Source organism: Aythya marila (assembly GCF_965140915.1).
Source record: "Aythya marila genome assembly, chromosome: 1".
NCBI lineage: Eukaryota > Metazoa > Chordata > Aves > Anseriformes > Anatidae > Aythya > Aythya marila.
This window is the reverse complement of record NC_139042.1, coordinates 36,829,030-36,842,084: the sequence shown is the minus strand read 5'-3', so window position 1 is coordinate 36,842,084 and position 13,055 is coordinate 36,829,030.

The following is a 13,055-nucleotide window of genomic DNA, read 5'->3' as shown; positions in this document are numbered from 1 at the left end:
ATAGCAACAGAAATAGTATAAAATGGTGTTGATCTTTAGAATAAGTCTGCAGTTAGTCATTTTACCCTAAATGAAATGTAGGTATTGTAGGAAATTAAATATTAACCAGATTAATGTTGTTAGTTTGAACTTTTATATTTGCACATTTACAAGTCTGTCCACTTTGAGGGTGAGAGCATCAGTGTTGCAACACAATTTTAGGGAAGAATTCATAAATTAGGCTAGAAATTTATAGACTGAAAAAATTACTCCTTATACTTTATCCAAAAGTAACTCCCAGGTGAAAAAATAAATTTATTTTAAAAGAAAATTCAAGATAGAAATATGCCTGTATGCCTGACTATATAGATACATGTATTTTGTAGTATGCATCTGTTTTATAATCTATGGACAACCTGAGTCAGTGAAAGGATTCGTGAATTATGTTTGTCAATGAAATGAAAGTAACAGCAGCAAAAATACTTCCCAGCCCTAGACCTCATTTAGATGCATTAAATGTATATAAATTAAATGAAATGTATATACATTGAAGTATTTTTGAGTGTGGGTGTGCCGGGTGTCTCTGCTCCACCAGGACGCACATCAGTTACATCAAGCAGCTGATTTTTATGCTCCTAGGTTGATACATATTCATTACTACTTCTAAAAAAAACCCAGGGTTATTATAATTAGTTTCTGGAATCCTACTGGAACATGTGTATCAGTCTCCAGTGGTCCCTCTGGGGGTCTCTGGGAGTCTCTCATGCTGAAGACTCATAGTCTTCCTCCCTCTTGTCCTTATCCTTTGTCCAAGTTGGCTGGGTGTCAGAGACTTGTGCAGCATCCCCTGCAAGCTTTGTCTTTTAGTTGTTCTTCAGCTCTCCCTGTCTCCTTAATCTCCTGGCCAGATATCAGAGACTTGCATAGTGTCCCATGCAATAGTCATAACAGTTAGCAGTTATTCTGAAACCCCCCAGATATCAGAAACTTCAAGGAAAAACCTACAAATAAATTTCCCTTCAAGCTCTCTATTGACACAAATTGCTAAAACATTCCTTTGCAAGATACGAGAATTATATACATTAACCACTCTGTTTTTCTTAGACTTGTGGTTATACAAGGGTATGTAAGACAGAAGGTCACATTCATCATACCATGTAGCCCTAGCATTGTTCCATACTGACAAGAATCAGATGAACATATCTTACAGTTGGAAGGGACTTTAAGAAACATCTAGTGTCCATGGCACCCCTCTGCCATGGCATTCCTCTGCCATGGACAGGGACACCTTCCACTAGATCACATTGCTCAAATCCCTATTCAACCTTGAACACTTTCTGGGTAACCTTTTCCAGATGTTCTGGAAAACTGAGGCACTGGAACTGTTGCTGAAAGTTACAGTGCAATTTTGTGGTTCATCTGTGTAATAGATCTGTCAATGTAATCACATACAATACATAATGCAGTTTTTGCCTCACTAAATTTAGTTTATACTAAATTGGTCCAAATTAATTTAAAGTGATTTCAATATAGTCTTATAGTCTTAAAAATCTTCAGGACTAAATATAGCATTTACTTCTCAGACTCAAATACCTAAAATATAGAATAAATTCTTTGTTTGAATAATGGCTTCTGAGTAGTATAAGATTTTAACAATAAGAACAAATTTTGTTATCTCCCTTTAAAAGTGTAAAACAGATTTGGTGCCCAGGCTGTGGGAAGTCATACCTGTGAGACAGGTATGACTCAAGTATTACGTTACAATATAGCTACAGTTGATCAGCTTGCAGTTGGAGCTCATAAAATTTATGGAAAACACAATGCCCTTTTCCTCCAAACCATGAAATTCATAACCTCACAGATCATAAAGGGTAAACAGAAGTCATCAAAACTTCAAAGGTCCTTCTTAAACATGAAGGAAAAATGAAGCAAAACAGCTAAATTTAATAAAATGATAAAGGTACAATAATAACTAGTATCAATCATGATTCTCTAAACTACATGGTAGCTATGGTGGGACTGTTCAATTTGGAGAAGAAAAGGCACAGAGGGGCCTAATCAAATACCAGATAGGAGGGAGTAAAGAAGATCAACACAGACTCTTCTCAGTAGTGCCCACTGAACAAGACAGAACAAGAGGCAGCAGACAGAGAGTAAAACATAATATTCCATCTGAGTACAAGAAACCATGTTTTTACTGTGTGGGTAGTCAGACACTAGAACAGGTTTTTGAACAAGAACCTGGGCAACCTGCTCTAGATGTTCCTGTCTGAGTAGAAGGATTGTTCTAGATTGTCCCAAAACCCTCTTTCCAACCTAGAAGAATCTGTGATTCTATGGTTGCATGTCACATTGATAAAAAATATAAAACAACAACAAAACTGTACTGCACAGTACAGGTCTTTGATAGAGGATACTTGAATGCAAAAGTTAAGACCATGCTCTGAAAGATTACACTATAGTCTGTTCAGAAAGGTGTTGTGGCAATATTAAACATTCAATTTTTTTATTATTATTATTATTTTTTTTTTCTGATAGTATTAGATGATTGTAACATGCACATAAGGAATTTGGATTGAATAATATAGCTAGTTAGACTGCACATTATGTTCTTAGAGGTGTCAAGTTAATTAAGTTTTATTTATTTATTTTTATTTTCTTTAACTAGCTTAATTAGATTTAGTGCCCTGTGTTCGGGGAAAATTAAAGGACACAAGTTTCATATCCAACAGTCTGGAAAAAAAAAAATAAATCTTCTTTTAAGAGGTAATCTTGAATCTATCCTTGTCATTTTAGCTTCTACTGGGAAGAATTTTGACAGTTTGTTCTGTAATCCCTAACTTCTGTCACAATACAAGGCATTAAGCATGCAATAATTTTGGGGTGGCATTTCCCTTCTATCTTAATTCTTTCTGCAATATCTTTTGCTCAAATCATATCATTCAAATGTTATCCACACCTGTTTGGGAAGAAAGGAAGAGTCACAGATAACAGATTGACTGTAAATTGTATTATTATTTACTATGTGAAAATAATTATGGGCAATATATTTCCAATGAAGACTTCCTTGTGTAACCCACAGTTTAACTACAGAGGAGGAAAAAAATAATTATATCAATTTACTAAAGTATTTGAGATGAATTTCAATACATAGAGAAGCAAATCTCTGGCTTCACATCTTTCCAAGGATCCATTCACTTACAAAACAAAGCTTCTTTATGTCACACAGCTCTTTATTAAATAATGCATCCTGGCCTTTTTTTAAACTTTTATTCAACAGTTAAGTAGTTCATGTTATTGACTTTCAACATAATATACTTTAATGGTAATTTTTAAAGCTTATTCAAGATGTCATGGAGAAGTTTTATTTCTCGGTGTTAGTATTTATGAGTTTCTTTGAGAAATAATAATTTTAACCACTGCAGGTAACACATGCTCTTTAGAGTACCGAAAATCAAATTAGATTGTTATTTTTCTGAATATTACTACAATTCAGAAGATTAATTTATCCTGAGGCCTTATCCACAACCAATAAAATCCAAAAGGAAATTACTTTTTGTTTGTCAACATCATATATCTTATAGTTCAGATATCACAGATACCTTTCTAGCTATTTTTCTTAGAACAGCTTTTAAATTCAATTGCACTAAACAATATTTCTGCATATTTCTATTGAATGTTTTAAAAGCCAGTGAAAAAATCTACGAGATATATTCACTTTATATTTAAAAAGGGAAATGTGAAGAAGGGTTGGTGAAGAAGGAGGGGGAGAGGTGCTCCAGGCGCCAGAGCAGAAGTCCCCTGCAGACTATGGAGACTAAATACGTGGTGGCTATCCCCCTGCAGCCCATGGAGTACCACAGTGGAGCAGGATTCCATGCTGTAGCCCATGGAGGACACCATGGTGGAGTCATAGATATTTTCTCGATAATTATTGTGAAGATACCAGAAAGGTTAAATAAGCACTGAGACTCAAATGCATATCTATTGTAATTATATAAATATCAAAGCATTTTTCCAGCTTTATCAAAGGCACCATTTTAACTAAATGACTTTCAAATATGAAACTGAATATTGTGGAAGCTGATACTATAATATCAACGTGAATGCTCCCATGCAATTCAGGTTATACACTGTCTTATTCTATTAACTTCAAAAAGACAGTAGAAGTAGAAGGTACCTTATGATGATATTTGATATAAAAGCAGAAAATCAATTACATATTTAAGGAAAAAAGAATATCCACTTTTATTGTTGGCATTTTTATAAAGGTTTGACTATAAAAAATATATAAAATAAAGATAATATATTTTCCCTTAATGAGAGTGGAAAGCCTATCTTTCCTCTTTCCTGTCTGGAAACTCTGTACAGGTTTTACATAATTAAGAAGTAAGGTTCATAAAAAATTTAAAGTGTGTAACTTATCCTGAAAAAAAGTAAGTTGTTTCCAATATAAGGATGTCTTTCCATTGTTAGTTTAACCTGATGTTGTAATTTCTGAACTGAATTTCAGCTAAGGAATTCATTAGTCTCCTGTAGCAAAGTACAAGACATTCTCATGTACCATTCAGCCTGGGCTCTCCCACTTTCAGACCTGGGCTTCTTCTCCAAATCACCAACAATTTTTTATGAAGATTTTGGGAAAGCTTGATGAGTGGCTGAAAATCTCTGCTATGGATTTATCTCTCTACATGCAGGATGATTTCTCGGCATATGAAATTGAGATTTGAGGCCAACAACTTGGTCCCAACAACTTCATATGCAGTAGATGGAGTCTAGAAATTTCTCTTTCAGAATCAGTGAATCAAGACATGCTCAGCACTAGAAGGAGGATCAATATTCTCCATCCACATCTATGCATCAGGTTTTTATATTCCAGTATAAAAGAAAGTTTTCCTATATAACAATTAATTCAAAGTTGGTAGATAAACTTTTTGATTTATCTTCATATAGCAGTTGATTCTGAGTCCTCTTCGTCTTCCTATCTCAAAGAGAGCTAGTCAGTACTAAAGGTACTGGATATGTACAAATATTTAAATTGTCTTTCAGAGAACTGCCATTACAGTCATCCAAACCACAGGAAAAAATGGGGAGCTTACACTATGGCTTTCTCTTCTATACTTCCTATGAGCTGCAAAATGAAGATCAACTAAGTGCCAAATATTACATTTTTAACTCCTATTCCTTGTACGCTAACTGTGCTTTCACAGTGCTATGCAAATAGTAGAAATAACTAGGACTGTGGAAAGTCACTCCAAAATACACTATATTTCAAAACAGGTCACTGGTCCAAAAAAGAGCTTCTTAAAATATGATCTCCTCAAAATATGATCTCCTCTTCAGTGATTAGGAAAAGCCTGGAACAACACATCTTAAAAGAAATGCTGATGTATAGAAGACACATTAGCAGTGAGACATGGAGTAGAGGAGAAAACGTTAGCTTTTTTAACCAGAGGACCAGGGAATTTTGATCAGAGGATTCTGACCAACAGTGTAAATGGAGTGATTCATTCCTCCCTTTGGGCAATTGTGCATTGTATTTGTCTTGCTAATAAGATTTCCACCTAACAAAGGAGTAGAGCAGAGGAGAGGAGGAAAGGAGAGAAGGGGAAGAGAAAGGAGAGGAGGGGAGAGGAGAAAGGAGGGGAGTGGAGGGGAAAGGCAGTTCATGTAGTGCAGCAGCCTTAGGTTGAAAAAAAGAGGGCATCAGACCTGCAGACATACTTCCAATACCAGATAGCAAAACTACAGCAAGGAAAAAGTGCAATATAGTTATGATAACAAGCTTAGGTGTCCTATGCAATATTTAGTACAAATCACTGTACTTAGATGTGGCACTCTAACTCATTCATGTAAGGGTGACTGCATTGGAAGCTACACACTGACTATGCAGGACTGCATTTGCAGAGTGAACAGAGATGATTAAATTTACAGTAGGAGCTGATGCTTTCATAATGGCACATTAGCTAAAGCAGCTACAGACTGCTTTAGTCCAAGAAACATTTGTTTTATGATCAAGGCAATGTAGGAAAGCAACAATACTGCAGCAATGTCATTGTTCGGAGTTTAGGGAAGAATTAAGTGTGGATCTAGAAGAAGAATTCAGTGAGACTCTCCTGTGGCTTTGTATGATTTGCAGAGTACAGTACTGACTTTTCAGTGCTCGGTACTAACCACAACAAAATAAAGTGCAGATAATCAAAATCCTGAAATGCATGAGTTATGTCAGGACCCTGAGTGCACAAATAAGCCTTAATGGCTCTTACCAGTCTCACTTAAAGCTTTTCCCCACACCCAATGGCTCCATTTCAGTTCAGCCTGCGGTCATCAGCCCCCTTCTGAGCTATGTTGAAGGAGTCCACAGATACGCCTCTGCCTGGCCATGGAGCCAGACCTCGGTCCATGGCCTGACTTCCAGCTTTGGCCTTGGCTGTGCCTCATCATTGTGGACATGTTTAGTGATCACTGGATCTGATTGTAATCCTGACCTACAGGTTTCCTTCTTTTTTAATGCATGATATAAAAATATTGGTAAAAAGGCCTTCTGAGAGTATTATTGATAACTACCAAAAACAGGTTGCCAAGAATTTTCATTCAACTTCCCCTGTTTTCCTGCATTTTACAATAATTTTTCAAAAAACTGATTTTTTGAGCTAAAATACTCATGTCTAAAAATCTTGAATTGCAAAATAAAACAAAAAGAAACAAACAAAACAGATTGAGTGTAATAAGAGTGTAATAAATGCAGAACAACATAGAAAAAAAAATCACTTTTTGCATTGTAAAAACATTCAAAATCTCTTTCCTTGTGATTTCAACTCCTCCCACCTTCACTTCTTCTTCCCCAGAAGGAAATTAGATTTCTATAGAATTGAATTTCTGGTGTACTGTTAGAAAGAAGCTATTTAAGACCTCACAAAACAATCTGTGCAATAACTATTTTGATTACAAACCTTGTTTTCTTCATTACCTCACAGAATTTTGTTAGAAGATCACAACATTATACTTTGTTCCTTAAATACTAAATATTACCCAGAAAAAAAAAAAAAAAAAAAAAAAAAGCAATTATAACTAGAAAGATTTTTTTTTCCAGAACATTTATGTATTTATCATGTGCTATCCCAACAAATTATATATATCTGTCAGCAGAATGTGGCCAAGAGTAGAAATGTAATTTCTTTCACACACACCAACATATTTACTACTCATGTCAGATACTAGTATCACTCCGATTCTGAGCAGTGGAGCTGACATCTCATTCTGCTCAAGAAGCATTTAAATGTATGGTCAGTGGAATTGCCTTTTGTAATCTTCCAGGTAGTAAAATTTAAATCACTTTCTACTGGGTTAAATCACCTTCTACTAAGTCTCTGCACTAAAAAAGCTAAGATTTCTGCCCAGTGACACATCTATCCAAAAAGTAATTACAATTTTAATTTATCAGAAATATCACCCCAAACTGGGAGAAGTTCTAGGGTTTAATTATGTTCCTGTTCTTTTACTGTGAGAATATTTTATTCATTAATTTATGAGTCAGTGGTAGCTCCACTGCAATGAATATATCTATTCAATTCTGTACAATGATACTGAAGATCCTATACACAATATGCAACCTCTTAAAAAAATAAATAAATAAATAAATAAATAAATAAAATCTTCCTAGATTGAAAATTCTGAACTTTAAGGTGATGTTAATTAAGGAAAAAAAAAAAAAAAAGTCAGTTGTGGGGTATTATTCATTATGATATATAAATATGAAAATGTGTGATGTATAGGTCATGTTTCTTAAAAGTGTATTTCAAATTTGTTTGCATGGGTAGCATGAAAATGTTTAACAGTTTAGAAGTAAAACTACTGCATCCAATCTGAAGGCTTTTGAGTGTATAATAGTTTTGTCATCATTCAACCAGTCATGGTAATTGCTCATAACGTATTCATGTGGCATAAATTTTCTGCCAACTGAAGACAACAAAATAAGCATCACCTGTTGATGTAGCACCTGCGCCAATATGAATACAATTGTTAGCTAAGATACTCTGGTAGGAGAATGAGAAATTCCTCGTAAAAATTTAATCACTGGACACTGCTTATTTACCCGTTAGATAACCACTCTCTGTCTGAGTCAACCACGTAAAGTAGTATACAGGCTAGGATGTAAGACTGCAAAACTTAAGACTGAACAAGACTCCTATCACTCTGCAGAAAAAAAATCCACATAGTTTGGCACTGGGAAAACTTTAGTGATAACGCTAAACTGAAAAAAAATATGAGACTCCAGGAAAGGGCTCTATTCAGTCTCTATCTAGGTTTGGTAGATGTACTGGTTTCTTTGTCATCCTATTGGTCTTCTTACTATTCCTACCATGAAAACCTACCAAAAAATGGAGTGAATCAACCCTTAAAGATGTGCATCTTTTAACTATTACTGGTTTAGACCCCTAACTAATAGAGAAATTAATGTAGATTAAGAACAAACAAACAAACAAAAACTCTTCCTGCACCTGAACATTCAGTGAGTGATGACAAATGCTAGCAAAAGGCTATAGGCCAATGAATATTACACTCACATCAGAAGGTGGAGACATTGTCCAACTGCAGATGTGCAGTGTTAGTACAGATGTGCAGTAAACTCGATATTCTCTATGGACTAACTAGGTGTTTTGTCTTGGAAGGTTCTTTCTAGTAATATCCCTAGTCAAAAATTCAGGCACTCTGTAAAAACTCAGCTCCTAGAGTTTCAAAGTTCAGCTAGCTCAGCTCGGGGATACTGTCATCAAGGGGTTTTTCACTTTCCTATGCTACAATGCATTTTTTAATCATTATGAAAAAATACGATAAAAAATACAAATCTAAACTTCTCTGTTAGATATAATTCACAACTTGGACAAAGTATGTTGGAAATAATTTGACAGGATCTGCTTAATGCTGAAATCACTAGTTAATTTTCCCCTCAGAACAGTATTTTTCTCTAGAGAAGAATTCTATTTAGATCAAGAAGACATGAAGTTTTCTTCTTTGAGGAACTTATTTTACTGCCTAACTACATCTTTTCTCAGGAATAATTTCTTTAATCTGAATTCACTCCTTCTGCAGAGTCCTGTTCTTGACCAAAATGGCTTGTTATCTCTTGTATATTTCAAGTAAATGACACACCTGAGATAAAGTTCTCTTCTTTTCAATACTGGCCTCCCAGCACAAGTACAAAGTTCCATTTTTTTTCTGATGAGGTAAAGGGTTTTCAAGAGACATAAATTTATATATATATATAAAAACTCATATATAAATTTATATTTATATATAAAATTAATTTATATAAAATATAACATATATAACATATAAACACATTTTATATAAAGTTATATTTATATAAATATATACATTTATGTTTTCTGAATATATATTCAGAAATATATATTCAACCCATGCATGATTTTGAAAGATTAAGAAGTGACTTATTGATTGAGATGCTGTCTTCGAATATCAGAGTTTGAAGATGTCAAACCTACTGAGGTGCCTAAAGGGTGCCTGGTAGTGTAGGTCTCACAAGATTCAGCATTGCTTGTTCCAGAGTCAGTAGTGCACCATTTGTTACAAGGTTGCCTACAAAGAAAGAATACCCCAGGTTTAGAGAAGGTAGAAAAACTCAGAAGGAACAATTACACAAACAAAGGGCCCTAAAGACTAACTATCTTTCTCCACCTCACTGCACTGGAAGCAAACTACTGACAAGACAGTAAGAAATGAGTTGTTTCCTGCATCAGGAGTTTTTGTATCTCGTGAATGTGATTTCTGTCAACACAAACATGTAAGTACAAAAGATTAGAGACATTTGTAACAGTTTAAAACATAAAAAAATGGAGAGAAAAAAAAAAATAGATCTTTTCACAGGACCTCACACAAAGAAAACTATTTTTATATGTGGCCGTGTCACCACACAGTTAAACTGTTCCTTACTATCTAGATCCTAGGAAACAGTTCATTATAGCTTGTAATTACAGTTTAAACATCTTGATGATGTCAAAGAAAACCACTTCTTTCACAGCTTTTTTTTTATACACCCATAAAGTCAGATAGATGAATTTATGTATCTGTTCAGGATTTTTAAATGTAATTTTTCATTACATGAAGTAATTTAGATTACATTGTGTATACGCATATACCTATGTATGTGCATGTTTGCATACATACACACACACATGTATATATACACATATAACAAGCTAATATGAAAACTAGAATTAAGTTACCAAACAATGAGTCAAGAATTTGAATGAGGTTATAAAAACTACATGTCTTGTTCAAACAGAATGAATGAGATCTTACAAAATGAATTGTTTAAACTGATAACAGGAAGCTTATACACTGAAACCCATTCATCAATATCTTGCTGCAGTTTGAAACACTAGTGTTCCTACACAGTTATCACTCCACACCCAAATGTTTTTTGTTTGTTTGTTTGTTTGTTTGTTTGTTTGTTTTTTCACTAGCTTCATTTTCACATTCTACCTACTGACTTGCTAACATAGTACAGCTCATAATTTGTTAAAAAGCTAGAGCAGTGAGAAACTAAAAACAAACTAAAAACACCTTCCAAGCTCCATCCACCTTCTTCTACACCCTCCCCTCAAGCAGCACAGGGGAATGAGGCCTGTAGTCATTCCATAATGCTTTGTCTCTGCTCCTTCACGGTCACTCTCTGCCACTGCTTCAATGTGGGGTCCCTCCCACGGGATGCTGTCCTTCACAAACTGATCCCACAGGCAGGATCTATTCAAGAACTGTTCCATAACGTACCACAGTGTCCATCCATCAGGAGCAAACTGCTCCAACACAGGACCCCCATGAACCCCCATGAACCCCCATGAACAATTCCTTTCCTTAAAAAGTGCAACAGATAATTTAGAAAAGATAATAGCAAAAATAAAATAAACTCTTTAATGTTTGTTCAAGACTGTTAAAAAAGAAGGATGTCTGGATCTTAAAATTTGGGAAGTAAATGGAAAAAGACAGGAAAAAGCTGAAAGATTAAGGAGGTGATTTAGGTGATTTCCTTCTTACTGTTCAGGAACAGAAATTTCCTTAAAGAGAAACTCATTGAAATTAATCTCTGAAAGGTGATTCTGTAATATTTTACTTTCACTGTTCTGACTCACAGTGAGTATATTCAGTTTTATCTTCTTGTTTTGGTAACTTGAGAAGAGATTTTGAAAGCACAAAATGCTGCAAGGCATCCTAATTTAAATGACTTACATGACTTTGAAAATCTCTTGGAACAAATTCTTACTTCCTTCTGAAGTATCTTGATGTTGGGTATGATCTACTCTGGCTCACACCTCAGCATCAGAATCTCCAGTTAATTTTACCAATAATAAATAAGTTATTTTTTCCATACCATCTTTTACCTGTCTTGAACTACTATTTTTCTGTTCAGAGAGGACAGACTCCGAGATATTATTTTATTTATTCATGTTATTTTTACTTGAAATAAAAGGACTTGAAATCAGAGGCTTTATTCAGCTTATAGGTGACACTTTGAAATGGATTCCTTCCTCTTCCCCCTCCTTCTTTTTTTTTTTTTGTTTGTTTTGTTTTGTTTGTTTGTTTGTTTTGGTTTGTTTGTTTGTTTGTTTTCTGTAAACTGAAATTCCTTCCTGAACATTCTGAAATTGTGACCCTTATTACAAAATAAAAACAAAACAGCAACCAAAAAAAGCAAACAATCAACCACCAACAATAACAAAAACAATCACTCTGTTACAGCTTTCCATTCATTTAGATATACTATTTATGTATTTAACACACAATTCAGGCTAAATATTTCTGCAAAAATTAAATAATTCTTGTCAATATTCCCTATAACAGCTGGTTTCTCTGTAGACTCCTGTTAAACCTTGGACCAAGGTTCTTCTCTACCCTCCTTCCCTCCATAGAAATAGATAAAATACAGCAAAATATTTAAAAATGATAACACTTCCAATGTTTCTCAGATTTGTAAGTTTATTTTCTCCATTTTTATGCACTGTCTTAAGGCATAAATATACTACTTCACTAAAGTTCGTATATGAACAGAGTACATATATTATTAATAAATATGTGAAACAAAAGCTGGTTTTTTTTTCAGGTCTTGTTGTTGCTGCAGTATTTAACTGTCAAATTCTGAATAACAGCATTTTAGAAATGTTGCAAACATACAATGAATGCTTTAATACCTCACTAGATAGCTTTATATCCCAATAAAAGAAGCATTTACATTTTGGTGTTTGCATTTTTTATGCTACTTAAGTGCCTAGAGATTGAATATAGGATAAATCCATATTTACCACTATGTGGTTGAGAGAGAAGTAATTTCTTTGCGAAGTTGTTGTACCTTTGAATATCATGTTTTAATAGGTGCCCTTAGTGTAATCTTGATATAGACAATTATTCCCTGTACAAACTAATTCAGCTGGGATGTTCCTCAGCACACTGTTAATTATGTTAAACTATGTCAACCTGTTATGTCAACCAGTTCTACAAATTTCCACACGGAATGAATGTCTGCTAAATAGTCACCTGCAAATATTGAACTCTTGCAATGTACTCTATGTCAAGCAAAGTGGAAAAATTATGTATTCCTTTAATAACAGCCTCTTATAATGACCTCTTGCAAAGATGTGAAGGGTTATAAAAATTTTCCAAAAGTATAGCACATAGCATAAAGCTTTATGGAAACAACACATTCCATTTTTCAGTTAGTATACTAAAACACATTTAGTACACAATTGCCATTGAGAATAAATCATTTAAACACTTAATACATCCATATTTTCATTATAATGTAAGCCAAATCCCATCTTTCTGTTTCTGAGAAATTAACGAAACTGGTCTAATGCCCAGGTCAAATAAATTACCATCAACCTATCAAGTGGTCAATTCAGCTTACAGCAGCTGAGGATCTGCACTGGGATATTCTGTCTTCCTCAGAAGAATAAATTCTGCCAATGGAGTTTACAAAGCCATTGAATTTAAGTGTTAGTTGTTGTATTCTTTTTGTAATTGTTTATTCCTTTCTTTTCCAAACACTGAATCTTAAAATT